General features: G+C 32.9%; 2 long non-coding RNA genes across 2 annotated transcripts; one reads left to right on the forward strand and one right to left on the reverse strand.

Moving 5' to 3' along the window:
- Positions 1-1,327: 1,327 nt before the first annotated feature.
- Positions 1,328-2,405, forward strand: LOC105781960 (uncharacterized). The gene is made up of 3 exons (XR_008194996.1): positions 1,328-1,392; positions 1,780-1,896; positions 2,056-2,405. It is a non-coding gene; the product is annotated as an uncharacterized LOC105781960 (long non-coding RNA).
- A 2,552-nt stretch (positions 2,406-4,957) lies between these two features.
- Positions 4,958-7,294, reverse strand: LOC105781240 (uncharacterized). The gene is made up of 3 exons (XR_001129573.2): positions 7,103-7,294; positions 6,808-6,882; positions 4,958-5,325 (listed from the first exon to the last, which is right to left on the reverse strand). It is a non-coding gene; the product is annotated as an uncharacterized LOC105781240 (long non-coding RNA).
- Between the last annotated feature and the right edge of the window lie 13,774 nt (positions 7,295-21,068).

A 21,068-nucleotide genomic window follows, 5' to 3' on the forward strand; every position in this document is an offset into this window, starting at 1 on the left:
AAAATTATGGCAGTTATCCCATCATCTGCCCACGTCCACTCAAACCTATGGTGCATTAGCGCGCCCGTTATCAATTTTAACGTAGTGGAGTGGTATCATGGCAATTGAGTACTCCGGCAGTTCGGTTGCATACAGTATATCCCGACACTGCCAGTACAATTGGGGGAGATCCATGGGATGAGCAAGAGGGGGAGGTATGGAGATAATTGGGGAGAAGTGCATGAAGAATATATTACGATGTGGAACAACCGGTTTGGGAGGGTACCTTAGATGGATCGTGCTCGGGATCTGCAACCCTCGTTAGAGTACATACAGTGGTACTGTGAGATAGGGAAACCATTTCTATTTGGTGGGCGGTCGATGGTAGTCCCTCCGCATACGACACGAATTACGCAACTCCTTCCAGATCCGCATCATGCACCAGAGCCAGAGCCAGTGCCAGAGACGGAAAACCATTCTAGGGATAGTTCTTATCATCCAAATTTGGGGGGCGATGAGCATTTCGCGGGCTTGTATCCACCTCAGTACTCCGCTCCTTCCGGCCCGTATCTGCCGTCGTACTCCTCTCCTCCTGGCTCAAGTTCATCGATGGCATTTGAGACATATGATTTTTCATCTATGTTTCACACACCCCAACATACGGATGAGGAGAATGTTGATCACCATAATCGCACGCAACGTGAGCGTTGAGCTCCACAAAAATATACCCCTAGAACCACACCATCAAACCATCAATTTTAGGGGGTTTTATAATATAAACAATTTCATATTTATGTAATGAATTTTTTTGGCATTTTATTTATCAGATGGAGATAATTTACTGACCTGGGAAAAAAATTAATTATATTTTATTAAAAAAATTAATATATAGGGAAAAATAAGACCATTGGCGCCTCTCAACATGGCACCACTAATGGTGCCTGTCAGATAGGCACTACCATTGGCGCCTCTGAGATAAGCGCCACTACTTTGTATTATAACGGGTCATTTACTGACCCGGGAAAAAAATTAATTATATTTTATTAAAAAAATTTAATATAAAATATACATTAGAAAAAAAAATTTAATATTTTTTAATTCATTGGTGCCTCTGAGATAGGCGCCAATACAAAAAAGTACCATTTTCGTAAATAATCTTTCTGGCGACCTATTTCAGTACTAAAATTTTTTTTAACCTATTTCAGTAAAAAACCCAGAGATTTGAGATTTCTTTTTTTGTAAGGCAGACTTATTAGACTTTCAAATGATGGATGTTTTGACTTTTGATTAATTTATCTTATCTTTTATTTTATACATTAAAAAAATTATCGCTTAGTCTCCTTGCTCCCTTGTTCGGAGCCTGGTTAACTTTTAGAACTGACTCGCTGAGTACATTGAGAAGCGTTTGCATTGGTTTGTTCATGTCGTTCTTTGATTTCGTCTATGAATGGTTTCTATTTTACCAGGAAATCAACTTTGTTGTTTGTTTATGTAAAGCATTAATGAAATCAAATGTAGCTGATGATGAGAAAATAGTTGATTAATATCTGGGAATTTCACTAGCAATTCCAGTTTTCCTTGAAGTTCTTTGTTTAAATTACTTGCATTGATTCATATTTCTTATGATCTTCCTTGTTTATTTTGACCCTTTTTCTCCTTTAGCTGTATATAATTATGATTGTTGATATTTGTTTATTTATGTTGTTATTGTCTTATTGTGTTATTCTTTAATTGATTTCTAAGTTCTAACTAGCCCATTTTTTGTCTAAGTTCTAACTAGCTCATTTTTTGTAATCTTAGGAGCACATATATAAGGATTAATGCAAAGGAAAATCAATTAAATCGTTGTTCATTGATTAAAACAGATTGCAAACATAGTTAGCTTACGGAGACAGAAGCTTCTTGGACTCTGCTCTGGTAAACTTTTAATTGAGACGTGCTTTCTATTCCATAATCAATATGCTTCTATTGATAGCAATGAATATGAACTTTCCCTATGTATTGTGTATTTAGGGTCGGTTTGTTTGAGCTAATTACGAGTACTTTTAATCAAACAAGTTTAGTGACCTTTTGTAGGGAAGAGTTCGTTTCTCAGTCCACTTTCTAGATTCTTTTGTAACGGAAATCCACCAGAAAGTTCAAGTCAAAATGCAAAATCAACCAGTCTGCATTCCATGCCCTAAGATTCCATCAATCATATTCATGGGGTAAGAATGCATCACAGTTTCACCATTTAGTTTGACCTATTGGTTGCGTTTATACGAGTTTGTTGTTTACTATTTCATTTACCATTTCGTATGAACTTATCACTTGCAGAGATTCTTTTTTTGTTCTTCCCTCGGTTAGTGATGCTTTTGCCTCACTAATGTCATCTTATTGTACACTTTGACATATTTATGAATATGTGTTCATGTTCATGGTTGGTACATGCTACTTGTTTGGAACCTCTTTATCTGATCTCGATGAGAACCATCAAATACGAAGGCTTATGTCTTCATCTGTAATTTCATCTGTAATGCCAATGGTAATGGTTGTATCTTTGTTCTTTGCATGCTATGTTTGTGATCATAAGATTCCTCGATTCTTCTATTGATTTGGAGAAATGAAAAGGAATGCTTGGTCATTCCATATACGCAAAAGAAATTGGTTAATTCAGACATCACAATTTTTCTTATTATGATCAACTTATTTTCATATACATAAAAGATTGATCTATTGAGAAATATGCTCAAACAGCTGCTGATATTGTTGAAGAAATAGATTTTGAGGATGTAACTACTGTTGTAACTTTTTGATGTTGTAAAATTTAACATATAAATTAAGATATATAAGCTAATAACATCATGTAACTTTTCTTGATCTATGAACATTATGTTTGGATGTAAAATATAAATTTTAAACTATTTATTACTTCTAATCTTTTGCTTTTTAGTTTAGAGGATAATTAAATTATTTGTTTCGCATTAAAAATAATATGTATTGCAGTTTAAAAATAATAAAGTAGGCTATATATTAATTTTCTAATATTATATATTTTATTTTTATTAATTCATATTTCAATAATAATTATATTAAAAATATTATTAAACATTATATTATTTTTATTAAATTATACTTAATAATAATTATAGTAAATTATGATTAAATTATTTATATTTATATTTATTAAATTATATTTAATAATAATCCTATTAAAATTTAATAATAATAACAATAACAATAATCATCTACCTACCAAAAATTATACTAAAGGTACTCAGGTCATTTTAGTTTTTTTTCCTTGTGCTATTATAAGATCTATTCCATTTAACCAACACAAGAATATTATTACAGTTTTATTTTATTTCATTCAACTAAACAATTGAATTCTCGATTATAATTCTATTCCATTACAATGGACCAAACGTGTCATAAACGATTTGTTTCAAACTAGTTTATAATAATATATACGTGTTTATAATTTTATTGTTTAATTAAATATATTTATTTTGTATTTATTATAAAAACCAATTAATATATAATATTTAAAAAACTTTTTTGAATATTAATCTCATTATAGGTTCTTATCATATTTGCTCTTTTGATACAATGCTTAAAACTATCTATAACCCTCTCCAACCCTTAAATAGGAGAATGATGCACTACAAAATCATATGTGAATAAATTAATCATATGCACTAACATACATACTGTGATTTTATACTTTTAATTCTTCAATCTTAATTTTTTAATCACTACAAAATCATATGTGAATAAATTAATAATATTATCAATGTATTAATGTATTAAATAATAATGTTATTTTCAATTATAAAATAAATGTTTCATATATGTGTGTCTTGCGGTAGCAACCTTTTATATAATGCATTTTTGTATAAGCCTCTTTTCTTGTTTTTGGTATATTACTTATTTATTAAATTAAATAGTTTAAATTTTAGTGAAAGTGTAATTAAAAGGTCACTTTTAACACTTTTTACGAGTTTAAATAAATGTTACTTTTACTCTTCAATAATATTTTTTAAATATTTACAAAATCAATGTAAATAAATTAATGATATATTAAATAATAATGTTGTTTTCAGTTATAAAGTAAATATTTCATATGTGTCTATCTTGTAATAATATATTTTTGTATAAGTATATTGCATTTTTTATGTTTTTGTTGGCTGATAATAGAATTAATCTCGGTTTAAATAAAATAATAATTTAAAATAATAAGATATTGCTTATTAATTAAAATATAATGAGAGTGTAATTAAAGGTGTATTACTTCAACCCATCTTCTGAGTTTAAATAAACGCAATACAACTCTACCTTGAAAAGCTAAAACAAAAGTTTTATCTTAAAAAATTATATAAATATCTTAAAAGATTAAATTCCATAAAAAATGAGAATTGAAATTAAAGTTTGATTTAATTTAGATAATATCTTAAAGATGGAATTGAGATTAAAGTTGGATTCGATTTGGATGTAGACACTAATAAAAAATTAAGAATTAAGATTAAAGTTTGATTCAATTTAGATAATATCTTAAATATTAAATTTTAAAGAAATAAAAAGAAATTGAGATTTGAGATTAAAGTTTAATTCAATTTGGATGTTTACACACTAATAGCGGGTAAAAGTTAATTTTGATTTTATATTTTAAAATTATGGAACTAGCTATTAATTTATAAGTTTAATGTTAAACATTAAATTCAATATTTTTACTTTTAATATTAAAAACTATTCTTAACATTTTATATTAAATTTTTCTAATTCAAAACCAAATAATAATGTCATTTATTGAAAACAAATTTAAATTATATCAAATATAATCGAATTAAACTTTATAAATGTGTTCAAAATCAACTTTTACCTTTCATGGAATGAGATTATGATAATATATATTTTAATTTTATAATGGTTTATTTTCATAGGTGAAGTAACTATTGAAATTACTAAATTATCTAATCCATCAAGAGAAGTAAGGTCGATATTGAATTCAGCAATTTTATGATTTATTAGGAATGTGTCATTGTAACAACCCGGGGTACGTTCGATCGACCGACGACCCACGTGTGAAGTTACCAAATATTCGCTTACAAAAATTTTCCCCAATCCAAAAATTTAATTTTCGTTTGAACTTATTTAAATTGGGCAAATACGAAAGATACTGATTGAGAATTTACTAGATTGATTACAAAATATTCGCTTACAAAATAAAACTGTACGTAAAATAAAATGACACATTCAGCCATCGCCCCGGTGAAAACATATCACAAATTAAATACAAAAGGAATAGGCCCACAAGATAGCCGTAGGTTGGCTAGGTCCCTTGTCGAAGCCTCCACGAATGGTAACCACCTGAAATTTTGAGAAAAGAGAATGAATTAATTCCGAGCCATACTCGAAAGAAATTACATGGTACTCAATTAAGCCTTTGCCAAACTCCGCAATTGACTAAATGGAAATAACATATGAAAATCATCTTCTCCTCTCTTTTTTCTCTCTCTCTCTAGAACACCAAACAACTATTGTTACAGCTTTCTCTCAAGACAATAAATTTCTTTAATTACCACAACGACTAAGCCAATTAGTACATAACAAAAACCTACACACAATATTTCACATTCATACAAGGTAACTAATTTTTGAACCACTCATATGCACATATATGTATAGATAATCAATAAGAGGGGTGATATGGGATGCCCTAAAAATATGCCCCTATAAGGCCTTCAAACACCCCTCGCTCCCTTTATTAAAACAGTGCCGAAATTCTCACGCCTTTACCATCCATCCAAAACTCCGCAAAGTCATGTCATTCCCACAGTTCATCATTTCATGGCCCATTAATAACCAACCCAAACCTCAGCAAAGCCACTTAGTCATAATAGTCATACTCCGCATAGCCCTCTTAAAGTCCATCCGAACCTCCACGAAACCGTATAGTCATAATAGTCATACCCCGCATAGCCCTCTTAACGCCCATCCGAACCTCCGCAAAACCACATCATCAACTGAATGTTTATTCAAGAAAACATTTGCACTTAAAGGTTGTGTCATGGGCAGCCTAAGAGGACTCGCATCATATAACTTAGTTGCTGTAACCTATCCCTTTTGGGAGGCTGATTCAGACAGCATCAATAATACGATACTTAGACAACATTACAACGTAAAAGTTCGGACAGCATCTATGCCACATTCGGACAGCATAAACAGGCAGTAATTAACGATATCAACAAGGTAAAATTTGGACATTAATGTTAAATAATCAGCAGCCATTATTCAACTTTCCAACAGTTTAGATGTGGTAATAATCATCAATGTGCAACAGCAACTTATCACATTTTGGACAGCTTAATCACAACATTGAATTCACTTTAACTTATGCTTTAAAACCACACAATTCATATCAGTTCACACCTGAATTACGGCACCAAAATTTCAGCCATTAAAATTCTTCCATTTCAGCTTAAGGACACCGTTATTTTCAGCATTTTCTCAGCATAATAATTTTTTAGGTGTTAAATTCCAGCATTAAATCAGCCCAACGCTCACCACCATTTGGCAACTTTAAAAAAAATATTCAACTTCAAATTCATTACAATGATACCATTTAATGCAAGGTCAGCCACCAGTAGTTCAATTTGAATACTTGGCAGCAAAAATCTCAAATAAATCAGCTCATAATATCAAGCTAAAATTGGTCAGCATGCATGCAATTCACATGTTACTACAGCTCACTCAACAGTCCAAATCACCATAGTTTTCATTCAATTTAACACATGTACCAGCCGAAAGGAAACCGCAAATTTACGAGGAAGAGGGATGAAATGAACGTACCGAGATTTCCAAATCAAGCATAGCTTTATGCGAGCCCCTTCCCTTTCTTGTTGTTGCCTTGCCCGTCTTCCTTAGCTAAGCAAAAGCAACATTCTTTTATTACAAAATAAAACATGGTTGGCAGCAGCAAGAATTTTATTACACTCAATTAACTATAACCACTCCAAAAACTTGGCTGGAGGAGGTGTGTGTGTGTGTTTTGCCTCCCTACAGCCTTCGGTCTAGCCTCCAACAACTCCCCATAGTCCCCTTTTTTTCTAAAGAACAGAAACTAAGAACAACTTAAGAAAAGTACCAGTTTTTGCTCGAAAAAGCCGGACCTCAAAGCCGCATGCCAGCAGCTCATCCTTCCTCTCCCAAGCCGAATGAAGTAAAGATTTTTGCAGAAATTTCTTTTTTTTTTCTTTTTTGTTTCTTCCCCCCGACCCTTTCACTCCCTCATCTCTTTCCTCTTTGTTTTTTCTTACCACCGGCCCTCTTTTCCCAATGGAATTTCATGCATCCCATTAATTCCCAAGATCCCTATTACATGTAGGGATGTGTAAAATTCGGGTAAAATCGAAAAAATTCGGTTAATCGATCGAATTCGGTAAATTAGTTAGTTAACCGAATTTTTTTTGTTTAACCGAAAAAATTAATAAATAAAATTATAATATATAAATAGGCTCACTATTCACCTAAACCCAATCTAAACCCAAGTATTCAACCCAACCCAATTACCCAACCCAACCCAATCATAAAAATTACAAATAATTTAATAAATAAAAATAAAATTCTAAAACTAAAACTAAAACTAAAGTCTAAAAGTCTAAAAATAATTTAATTATTTAGTGATTCAATTCAGTTAATTCGGTTAATTCGGGTAATCCGGTTAATTCGGTTAATTTGGGTAATTCGGTTAATTCGGTTAATTTTTAACCAAAAATAAAAAAATATATAATTTTCGGTTAATTCGGTTAACCGACCGAATTAACTGAAAAAATTTCGATTCGGTTAATTTTTTTGAAAAAATTTCGGTTTGGTTAACGGTTAAAAATTTTGAAAGGTCGATTAATTCGGTTAATGTTATTTCGGGTCGGTTAACCGATCAGTTAACCAAATGAACACCACTAATTACATGCCCCACCAACTTTCCATTACAACTAAACTAGTTAGTTAACTGGTAAGATTTTGTTGGACTAACCACTCTTCAAAAATCTAACCGGCTCATGACCACCTTGGAACCCAAAAGTTAAATTTCATTTCCCTTATAACACAACCATATGTCATGTTACATGATTTAAATAAATAATTATAACAAAATTAAAAGAATGCAACCAGTTTTAAATTAATAAAATCATGATCCATAGGGTTGGCCCACTCATCTAGATGTTTATTTATTTACGTCTGAAATTAAATTAATAAAAAATATATATTCAAAAATTTACATGTCACAATTATTACATTTAGTGGAATCAGAATTACGGTTTAGCCGATTCTCGAATGATCGGATGTGGAAATTAGGCCCCGCTATGCATATTACATGGTCCTGGCTCGATCCCTTACTTTTATTATTAATTGGGTTTTGTGTTGTATAGTTATCTCTGATTTCATTTAGTTTGAGATATGCAATAGATGAAGAGATAGAAAGTAATGCTCCCCTCCACCAATCTAGTGGTCCTCGTTCATCAGGGGGTCAAGGTGATGATCAGGCCGACGTTTGAGACGCACTGTTAGATATGATAGGGAGATGGTTTGATCGTTTCATGGGTGTCGCTTGACCACCACCCCCACAAGCACAGAATAATTCGGCTCAACCAACAATTCCTACCCTTCCTGTTCAGACTCTGAATGTATCGCATGGTGATCCAATGAAGGAAATACTGAAGACGGGCGCCAAAGAGTTTAGTGGAGGAAAAGATGATGATCCGGTAGTGGCAGAAAATTGGCTTTCGAGAGCATGTCGAGTCACCAAAAAATTACAATGTACACCACCTGATAATCTCCATTGTGCGATATCATTGCTCGAAGACGAGGCCTATCAGTGGTGGCATACCTTGACGAGTATTTGTAACACCCTAATACCTGACCTGATCGTCGGGTCCGAGCAATGGAATGTTATATTCGTTGTTGGGGCAACTTTTCATCATTTGATGCGTAAATATATCAATCGCATAGATATAAAGATACATACAATTAGAATTAATCTAAATATAACATACAAGGGCCTAATTTTAATGTCTGAGCATGAAATAAGACTAATTTGTAAAGTTTCAAAATTTCATAGCAAGTATCGAAACCTTTGGGTAGGTACCGATACCCTTTTTAAATTCGGTGTTTTAAAATACTTCCTTTAAAACACAAGTATCGATACTTGTCATGTGGTATCAATACCAATTGGAAAAGTATTGATACCCATTTAAGTATTGATACCGTTTTGACATCTTCACACTTGCACATAATTCATATCATTACCAAGATTATACCAACAAACATATATATATATATATATATATATATATACAAGGGACAACAACACTATTTCATCCTTTAAACTTAGTATGATATAATTATATGACTTCCTTAGCTACATGCCATTAACTACAGGAAACATCACCAATTTTTGAGTTTGGGATTACTGTTGGATGCTGATTTCGATAGACGATCACGATCAAAACCTAACTTGCGTGCGGAAAACCAAAATTGTACGCTGAGTATAAACTTAGTAGTATTTCTATAATCGAATATTAAATATAAGATAACTAAGTTAAATCACTAAAATAAAATGTCATGCTTTACAATGCCAAATTATATATTATATTGTCTAACATTTTGTCATGTGCATTCGTCAATATACAACTAACTAGTATAAGAAAGTCATACTTTTATACAACAATTTTTAATTAAATCGATTGATTTATTGCTCATTTTAGCTAATTCCTAAATTCAATGATATCATTATAGAAACCAATCATCAACTTATATAAGTATTAGCACAATTCATCTCAATTACTGATTCAATTTCACATTTATATCGATACATGATATTTTCATATCTATTCGATTTAGCACTCATCACAAACCAAATCAAATCAATTTAGCTCGATTTATCATTTCCAACTCACCTTAGGATCTTACCATGCAATACAGTTCATAAATGCAACAATAGGAGTGAATTTATATTATAGAAATACAAACCATAAACTTTGAGCTATTCATCGATGACTTTACCTTTTCCCTTCCTTTTTGAGGAATTTGGGCCGATGTTAGCTATAGATTAACATAAACACACAAATGCATCAATACACAATCAATCCCACACTCAATTACATATTTACATAATTTTTACATTTTCTTCAATTTAGTCCCTAAAATCAAGACTAACATAATTCTCAATTTAGAACTCTGAATTTCAAATCGATTTCACTATAGTCCATTAAGGACCTTCTATTTCTTAATTTAACATCCAATTTTATAGTTTATGCACTTTAGTCCCTAATGCTCAAAACTTTTAATTAGCTTTACAATTTAGTCCTTTTCACCTCTAAGCTTAAAATCTATCAATTTAGCACCTAAAACTTCAAATTCTCAATTATGGTAACTTTTACAAATTAATACATAGGTTGAATAAATTAGGTTCCTATAATCTCAAAAACATAAAATTACAAGAAAATGACTAAATTGCACTAACAAAATTGAAGCTTTAAATCTTAAAACACCTAAGGCTAACATTTTCTTTCTCTCTTTCTTCTCTCGATTTTGGTGAATGGAGAAGAAAATAATCTTCTCTTTGTTCCACTATGTTATATTAGTTAAGTTATATTTATTTTATTTAATGTTTTATTTTATTTAATTAAAATTTTCAAACTAATCATCACTAAACCATCCATTATTGTCTACTATCAATAGCATAGTGGTTTAATTATCCCTTGTCCATGTTTTAATTAGAGATTTCTCTATTAATTACATTTTACTAGTTTTATAATTTAGCCCCTATACTTTATTTAATCACTAATTTGATAAAATTACTTATCCAAAATTCAATTAACCTACTATATAACTCATTAAATATTTATGGATCCAATTTATGAAAATGAGGTCCCAATATCTCATTTTTCAATTACTAATCGACTTTAAAGTTGAAACACTTGTACCTAAATTAACTATTAGATTGAAAAAAATTAGAGGACCAAACTTTAATTAAACTTTATACTAACCTCATAAATATTAAATAATTAATATTTACGAACTCGAATATCGAAAATGGGGTTCTAAAACCACTATTTCTAACACTATTGACTTCTGGGTCGTTACATATCATTCCACGTGAATAGATTGATTGAGATTTCTTCTTACGGAAGTTTCAGGAGAAATACATAAATCAAATCTTTTTGGAACAAATTAAAAGAGAGTTCTTGGTGCGTACTCAGGGAAAGATGACAGTGTTTGAGTATAAACGAGAGTTCATCAATTAAGCAAGTATGCACAGGATTTGGGACCAACTGAAGAAGCCTTTTTTGTATTAGGTTTGAATGGGGCTTGAACAAAGAAGTTTAGATGATGTTCACGACAGTAGAGATTAGGGACTTAGTCGTTTTGTTGGCTAAAGCTCAAAGGATGGAATTGATGATCCAGGAAAAGAATAGGGCCAGAGATTGAGAAAGAGGTAAACGTGGAGCCACAAGTTCATTCACTAACCCTATAGTTAAGATAATTCAGGACGACAAAGGCTTTTCTTCTCCTCTATTGAGAGGTTTCTAGTCGGATGGTTATAGAATAGACTGAGATAATCGTCAAGCCACCTCCATTGCTAGCACGGGTGATTAGAAGAAGATGACTATTCCTATTTGCAATCATTATGGAAAAAATCACACGGGCACCTGTTGGCAAACTTCAGGTGCATATTTTAGATGTGGTGCATAGGGCCACATGATTTGAGAATGTTCAAAGAGGGGTAGGGGAGTATGGAAAACTCGGTGAATGCAAGTTAAGTAGCACCACATGGGTTAAGGTTTGGAGCTGTTGCACGGTCAGGTTCCATATAGGGAAATTTGAGGAAAGCCATTAATAAGACAAGGTTGAAAGCCCTAAGGGCTTAGGTAATGTGGGCCAAGGAAGACGTGGAAACTCTAAAGGTTATCATTGGTAATTTTTCTCTTTCTGACATTAACACACATGCATTGATTAATCCAGGATTGACCCACTCATATGTGTGTATTAGGTTGGCAAATAGAGAAAGTCTAGATGTTATTTCGATTGATACGAAATTTCTGGTTACAAATCTTCTAGGTCAAAGCACGATATTAGACGAAATAGTGAAGGACTGCCCTTTAAAATATGAGGAACACATCTTTTCGGTAGATTTAATGTTATGGAGTTTCCATGAGTTTGATATTATTTTGGGGCTGGATTGGTTAACTAGACATAATGCTGTTATTAATTGTCGGATAAGAGGGGTGCGACTATTGTCAGATGATGATCAAGAAGTGGTTATTTTAGGTGAGAGTTATAGTGCGAACCACAATATTGTATCGTTAATGATGGCTCAAAGGTTGATTTTGAAGGGTAGGGAGGCTTACCTAGCCTACATTCTCGATACGTTTATGATAATGAGTAATTTGGAGCAAGTATCGATTGTAAATAAGTTTTCTAACATTTTTCTAGAAGAGCTATCGGGTTTACCGCCTTTTCGAGAAGTCGAATTTCCTATTGAAGTTACCCTTCGAGAAGTCGAATTTCCTATTGAAGTTACCCCAAACACTACTCTTATTTCATTTTCTCCTTATAGAATAACACCGTTAGAGTTGAAAAAACTGAAGAATCAATTGCAAGAATTGTTGGACCGGGAGTTTATTCGGCCTAGTGTATCATCGTAGAGAGCCCTAGTACTTTTTGTAAAAAAGAAAGATGGATTGTTTTGCTTGTGTATAGACTATCGCTAGCTAAATCAAGTTACGATTAAAAATAAATATCCCCTACCCAGGATTGAAGATTTTTTTGAACAATTGGGTGGTGCTAGAGTGTTTTCAGAGATCGACCTTCGATCTAAGTATTATCAAGTTAGGATAAAGGGTGATGATGTTCCAAAGACCGTCTTCCAAACTCGCTATGGACATTATGAATTTCTTGTGATGTCATTCGGGTTGACTAACTATAACAATCCTCACCCGGCCTGGTTGTCAGACTCAAGTTTCAGGATGCTACCACAAACACTAGAGCAGGCACATACAAATTATATCATTTAATTCAATTTAAAACATCAACTTACTCCATTTACATACAAAATAGAATTTATAAACAAATCTGGGACTAGATCTAGCTTACAATTATAAATTAATAGATTCGAGCATTAATAAGGATCATTCTGAAATTTTTCAAAACTTTTAAAAAATAGGTATCGATTCTTGGTAACCAGTGTCGATACCCTATTAAGAAGTATTAATATTAAATACAGTATTGATACCAAATTAATATTCTGTCCATTTAAAATACTGTTCAATTGATAAAGTATCAATACTTTGGTCTATGGTATCCATACTTTTACCTATATGGTCAATAATCATGACATTTATGGTACCTTTCATGCCGAAATCAGAGCCCCTTTCAAATGGTGGCTTAGGTACAACTATGACCTGCATAAAACTCAATTAAATCATCCTCAAAATACCATATTCTAACCATATTTAATCTATTTACTAATATGCCTCAAAGGCTACTAATCATACAATCACATTTAAACCTTCCATACCATTGAAAGCTTGCACACATTCTATACTCATTCATTTCTATATTAACTAATTAGGCATCAAGCCATTAACAAGCACAAACAAGACATTGGTATTCATCACTCACACACACATACCTTTAATTACAATGCATATACTATTCAAAATACCAGCCACAAGCTAGATCTTCAATATTAACATTCAAGTGAGTACAAACACTTAACAAGACTTTTACACATACCAAATTTAGCCGTTAAAAAAATACAACTAAGACTCATTACTTAATAAACATGAAAATTTAACCACCATTTGAAATACCAAACAAGTTCAAGCATTAATTAAGGGTAAATGTCATCCACATACTAAATAAACTCATATCCATACCAAAGCCTATATACATACCATATAAACGAGTTTAGAATGATTAAAAACCTATCCAATTGTCGATAGGATAGTGTGAGTGTCACACCTTCCTTTGGCGAACTGGTATTGTTTGGAAGGTTACTTAGGCAGGTTAACATTGGTGAATTTCCTAGCAAAGTATTTCATTGAGCCTTGCCAAGTTTGCAAAATCTCATTTTGTAGTTGGCGAGTTTCTTATTTTCGCGAGATTCTTATTTGGTGGACTCTCTACTAATAAGAATGCCACCTGTGTTTTGTGTTTCTACCAAGGTAATTCTAGTGGTTAGTAAGACACGTTTAAGTCACCTAGCATCCTAGTGGAGGTAACGTGTTAATAATCAGGACACTTGGGGAGCCTCTAGGATGTGATTAATTAGTGGAAGCGTGTGTGCATGATTATTGATTAGAGATTAATCTTGAGTGGGATTTGGGCTAGAGATAGCTGTAAATAGGACAAATCGGTAGTGGAGAGAAGATTTTCATTTCATCTTTTCTATTTGAACTCGTTATCATCAAAGAAAAACTAAAGGTGTTCTTCATCGTTAACTGAAGATATGTTTGTCAAGCTTATATAAGCTTCTTTTTTTATATCACCTACTGGTAAATTCTTAAATCCTTCTTTAAGTTTTACTAGGTGGAAAGGAATTATTGTAAGTCGTTTAGTAGGATTTGTACCTGAATACTAGATAGAAAGAAAACTTCCATCTTGGAACTATTTTCATGTTTATCGATTCGTGTTATTTCATTAAGTTTTGGTTGTTCTTATATTTAAATAAGTTATTTGATTATTTTAGCCAAAGATATGGGAGAAGGTCCTAATACTGAAGGGAAAGTACCCGTTTAGTAGAAAGCCTTAAGTGAAGGTTTCTGGTGAGTTCCTTTGTACCTTGAGTCTGTTATCTGCATTTTTATGTTTAAACTTTCCTGCTGTATTCCCAGGTAAGAAGTCTTAATCTTTGGTCCTGGTATGTATGATAAAAAAGGAAGTGGTAAGGAGTCGATGCATGTAAGGTTACAGTCACTAATTCAAAGACAAAAGTATTTCATGTGAATTGGTATAAATACTCCTTCCTTGGTGCATAAGCTTTGTATCCGGAACGGTGTAAGGAGGCATCAGAGGGTTGTTGCATATGATGATGAAAAGAAGATATAGTATATTATGTTTTACTACTGGTATGTCACTTAGGTGTAAATAATGAATGGTAAATACCCGACCTTGTGAAGGAACACTCATGTGTTTGAATTTCAAGGAGGAATGATGAGGGTACGGAGGTTATGACTAGTCTAATGGCTCTATGGAGCACTATAAAGATCCAAGAATATTGGTTTTTTGAAACAAGGATAAGAAACTAGCTAAAGGAAGGGAGTATGCTGATAAAAAAAATGTATATTATGTTTGACAAAGTGTGAATGTTGGATGAAGTGTAACCAATATGATAAACGATCATAAAGTGGTAGTCCATTTGGTGGAAGACCAATAGAGCATTTATGCCTTATGTCCATTATATACAAGTCTCCAATAGTGGATAGTGTCTGCCATTAGGGTTGTGTCTGTTTGCAGAAGTATTTTCCAATGGATACTTTGAAAAAAGGGGGAAATTGTATCCGCCAAAACTGGCGTAACATTTTGTCGGCCTAAGTCTTAGTCTAAGGGTATCTATTGAACACTATTGCAAGGCTTTGTTTCCATGGAACTCACTAAATTCTTATAAACTTACTTCATTCCTTTTCTTATTATTTCCAAGATTATAGGTTGGACATACCGTTTCAGGGATTCAGCCAGATTTGTTGCCTATTTGTGAGTCATTTTCTTGCCTTGGTATAACATGAAATGTAATATCCCATTTTTAGTGATGTTGGAACCAGTGGTTTCGGGACCACAATTCTGACAAGTGAGTTATTATTTTAATATTTATTTAATGTCCACAAGATTATATTAAGGTCATTTAAAGTTTTGTTAAGAAATTTTGATGTTTAAATGGTTAATTAGGTAAAAATGACTAAATCATAAAAAGATGTAAAATTTGAATTCTATTAGTTAAAAGAGATAAATGGCTATGGAAAGGAAAGCTAATGGACTTATATGGTAATCATACCATGTTATATGTTAGCGGATGTACATGGATAGGTTTTAACGAAATTTTGATAGTTTTTAAAGGTTAAGTTTATAATTGAATAATTAAAACCTAAACTAAATAAAACAAATTTGTTTCATCTTCCTCACTTAGTCTCCACTAAAAATTGAAGAAAGAAATAGCCATTTTAGGGCTTGAAGGTTTGGCTAGCATAGGTGCTTAAATGGTATGTGATTTCGATCTTGTTTTTAATGATTTTTATGTTTTTGAGTTCGTTTTAGCTTAATCTAGCTAGCCCAGGGGTTAATTTGCAAAAAAATTAAAGGTTGAGGGACTTTTATGGATTTTTTTAATGTGTTTTGATGTTAATTGATAGATTATTAACTTTGGTTGTTAAATAAACATGTTTTGTTAAATGATTTTTGGTGAAATTGTAATTAGGGGTTAAATTGTCAAAAGTGTAAATCTATGGGTTTTATGGTCAAATTTTGGTAATAATGGGTTTTTTCAAGGTCTTTTGTAACATTGGTTAAGTTGGATTGAGGCTAAAATGAGTTATATTTAAGTTATGAGCTTAAGGACTAAATTGTGAAAAGTCAAAGTACTAGGGGTAATTTTGTAATTTTGCATAAATATGAACTATGGATTAAATTGAATACTAGAAGTACTTAATTGATTGAAAATATCTATTTAGATCAAGATAAACCATAGTTAGACTGAAATCGAGGAAAAGCTAAAGCTTCGTATTAGAGTTCGATTCTACTTCTACACTCTAGTTACCGAGGTAAGTTCAAATGAACTATGATAGTTTTAATGTTAGCTAAATTGACTATTTTCTATGTAGTTTTAAATTAAATGAATTTGAAAATAAATGTATCAAAGGTTATGAATAATTGACAGATAGAGAATCCCGTTTGAACCTTAAGAATTCTTAGGATACGAATGACATGTCATTAGGGATTTCATGTTTCAGGTGCTAGTCCTGAATGTCCTACTAATGGATGAGGTCCTGCATTTGTTGCGGATTCTTTAGCTTGTGTGAGCAGCATTGTGTAGCTTATATTTCGACCCATAGCTAGTGTGAGCAGACCCATTTTACAACTCGTGTAAGCATTGATGTAAAGGAAATGTTACGGTTATATAGAAAGACACACTATGTGTGAGCATTCCTGAGTGGCCGATGTAATTCTAGATGGTTTAACGAGTGAGAAAAGAAAATTAAATGTTAAGTATGCAAATGGAATGAATCATGATCTTATGAAAAGATTGATGAGTTAAATGATGTATTTACATATGGACATCTACTTATCTTATGGTTGAAATCATTGTATCATGGACAAGTGTACTAACTTGTGAGTTTGATGATGTTGTATAGGCTTATACTAAGCTGATGGCATTTGTAATGGTTTTATGTTTAATCTATGAATTGTGTTAACGAAATGGTGGGTTATGTTTAAGTTTATACTAGCTTACTAAGCACTCGTTGCTTACGTAGTTACTTTCCTTTGCGCTTTATAGATTATCAGAAGCTCGATCGGTTAGAAGCTTGTCGGAGACCTATCACACTATCCAGCAACCATTTTGGTATTTTTTGAATATTTTGGCAAAGGTTAGTAATGACATGTATATGTATTTTTTTTTGGTAGTTCATGGATGTGTAATGGATGTTTTAACATGTTGACGTCTTTGAATTTTATGTTTGGTTTGGTGAACCTTAACACCTCACCAAGTTATGTCATTTTGATCACTTTTAAGTGCTTTTATATAAGGTCCTTGTTTGTATGTTTGTGTTGATATGAAAACGACCATATGTGATGTTATTTGGTAGTTAAGGAACTAGGTTTGTATGCTTTGAATATGGCATTATTGACTTGTTTTGGTAAATAATTTTTGTTGTAATTGTGGTGCCTTTGAATGGTATATTGGTTAGATGAATTAGAATTTTTAAAATGACATGTTTATGTGTGTTTGAATGATGTTTAAATTTGTTGAATGTATTCCCAAATGGAATGGTTAGATAGGCATGATTTGACATTGAAATGGTTTAATATTAGGTCAATTTTTTGGATCACACGGCCTGAGACATGGTCTATCACACGGCCTGGCGACACGATCATGTGTCATTTGTAAAATTCTAGTGTTTTAAGTTAGTGAGTTACATGGCCTAGCACACAGCCTAGCACACGGCCGTGTGTGGCAACTTAGAGAGTTAGACGGCTGTGGACCCTACTCAGTAAGTTACACTGGTGAGGACATGGGCTGGGACATGGCCGTGTGTCCCTTTGTTCGAATATTACATGGCCTGGGCTATGTCACACGGTGTGGCGACACAGCCGTGTGACCCCTATTTGCACATTTTATCATCGTTTTCTTTAAGCTTCTATTTTGTTTTGATTTAGTCTCGAATTGTTTCTATACTATTTTTAGGGCCTCGAGGGCTCGATTTAGGGATAGAATGCATATGGTTGATTAGTTGATAATAATTTTAATTTATTTTATGTTATAATGATAAATGTTTTTCGGTTGATCGATAATGGTCTGTAATCCTAATCCGGCAACAGAGATGGGTTAGAGGTGTTACATTTAGTGGTATCAGAGCCACAATTTATTCAGTTCTCAGACTAAAAGTAACACGTATAGTGTCTAGAAATACATGCTATTATATAACCTGTGATAGTGTGATATCTCTTGACTCAAAATGAACTATTGTTTCATATAGATAAAAGATGTCGTCCAATCAAGCTATCTCTGATGAGGTAGAAAGTAAGGTACAAGCCTTAGTTCATGGAGCAACTAGCAGTGGACCCGTAGTTGATGGTTGGGGAAGTGAGGCAAAAGAAGTCTTGTTCGAAATGATGTCAGAGTGGATCTCTGAGTTGTTTAGAACGAACCTGATGGCTCAACAACCTCAACCTTTTCCCGTACCCCAACCTGCCCCCATTATTCCTCAAGGTTTAGAACAAGTACATATAAGCAAGCCTTCAGTTGATAAAATACGTTAATATGGGGTTGAAGAGTTTTGCAGTACAGCTAAAGATGGTCCTGAAAAAGTCAAGTTTTGGTTAGAAATCACTATGAGAGTTTTTGATGAGTTGTCTTTACACCTATTGAATGTTTAAAGTGTGCTATATCTTTGTTGAAAGACTCAGTGTATTAGTGGTGGAGTATTTTGATTGCTATTGTATCAAAGGACCGTGTGAATTGGGATTTTTTTTAGACATAACTCAAGAAGAAATATGTTAGTCAACGATACCTGAACAAGAAACAGGAAGAGTTTCTCGAATTGAAAGAGGACAGTATGACTACAGCCGAGTATGAAACAGAATTTGTGCGACTCAGCAAGTGTGCTCGGGAATGTGTACCATTAGATACTGCTATGTGTACCAGGTTTGAAGACGATCTAAATGAAGATATCAATATGTTAGTTGGAATTCTAGAATTAAAAGAATTCGTGGTTTTGGTGGATCGAGCACATAATGTGGAAGAACTCAGTAAAGATAAAAGAAAGGCAGATTTCGAGTCTCGTGACACTGGTAAGCGCCCTATGAGAAAGTCATTTTCAGCTCCATCAAAGAAATTAAAGGAATTTCATTGTCATACATCAGCATCAGTGGAACTTTTGGGAAGAGATAAAGGGAAGCAATATTCGAGTTTGAGACCTCAGGCTACATTTGTAGCTAGTGAGTAGTGTCTGAAATAATAAACCTGAATGTCAACAATGTAATAGACGACATTTCGGGGAGTGCAGATTGAGAGACGGGTCGTGCCTTAAATGTGGTTCTTACGAAGAGACTGCCTTAAAAGATCTAATAAGGAGAAAGCTTAGAACACTCTTTTGTGTAATTAGAACACTCTTTTGTGTAATATGGCTGCGAGAGGGAGACCATCTAGAAATAGTGGAAATACGGGTAACTGTTGAAGTGGAATGAAAGATTCTACAGTTAGATCTGAGGCTCGAGCGCTAGTTAGGGCTTATGCGATTCAAGCTCGTGAAGAAGCTTCTGCACCTGATGTGATTACGAGTACATTTTCTATCTTTGATACTAATGTTAATGCTTTGATTGACTCGAGGTCAACACACTCATATATATGCACAACTTTAGTGTCGGATAAGAAAATACCTTATGAGTCTACTGAAATTGTTATCAAAATAACAAATCCTTTAGGTCGGTATGTGTTAGTTGATTAAGTCTGTAAAAATTGTCATTTGATGATTCAAGATTACAACTTTTCAGTTGATTTGATGTTATTACCATTTGATAAGTTTGATGTGATTCTCGGTATGAACTGGTGAACTCTGCATGATGCTGTTGTGAATTGTAGATGAAAGCAAATTGTGTTGAAATGTTAGAATAGTAAAATAATCTGAGTTGAATCTGATAGAAATGATGGTACATCTAATGTTATTTCAGCTATGTCGGCACAGAAATATGTCAGAAAGGGCTGTGAGGCATATCTAGCTTATATATTTGATTCTAGGGCTTCAAAATTGAAATTAGTGTCAGTTTCCACTATTGTGAATTCTGGGATGTGTTCTGAGAAGAGTTACCAGGGTTACCACTGGTTAGAGAGGTTGAATTTGCTATTAAGTTAGTACCATGGACTTCTTCGATATCAATAGCTCTGTATAGAATGACACCTACAGAATTGAAAGAGTTCAAAGCACAATTGCAAGAGTTATTAGATAGGGGATTTGTTCGACCTAGTTTTCCCCTAGGGTGCTCCTGTATTGTTTGTCAAGAAAAAATACGGGTCAATGCGGTTATGTATCGTCTATCGACAGCTTAACAAAGCCATGGTAAAAAAAATATCCTTTGCCATGTATTGATGATTTGTTTGATTAGCTAAAAGGTGCAACAATATTTTCAAAGATTGATCTCCGTTCTAGATATTATCAGTTACGAGTTAAACATTCGGATATACGGAAGACTTCTTTTAGAACCACGTACAGACATTATGAAATCTTTGTTATGCCATTTTGTTTAACCAATGCACCTGCTATGTTTATGGATTTGATGAACAGAATATTCTGACCGTATCTAGACAAATTTGTAATTGTGTTCATTGATGACATTCTGAT

The sequence above is a fragment of the Gossypium raimondii genome, chromosome 4, assembly GCF_025698545.1.
Source record: "Gossypium raimondii isolate GPD5lz chromosome 4, ASM2569854v1, whole genome shotgun sequence".
Classification (NCBI taxonomy): domain Eukaryota; kingdom Viridiplantae; phylum Streptophyta; class Magnoliopsida; order Malvales; family Malvaceae; genus Gossypium; species Gossypium raimondii.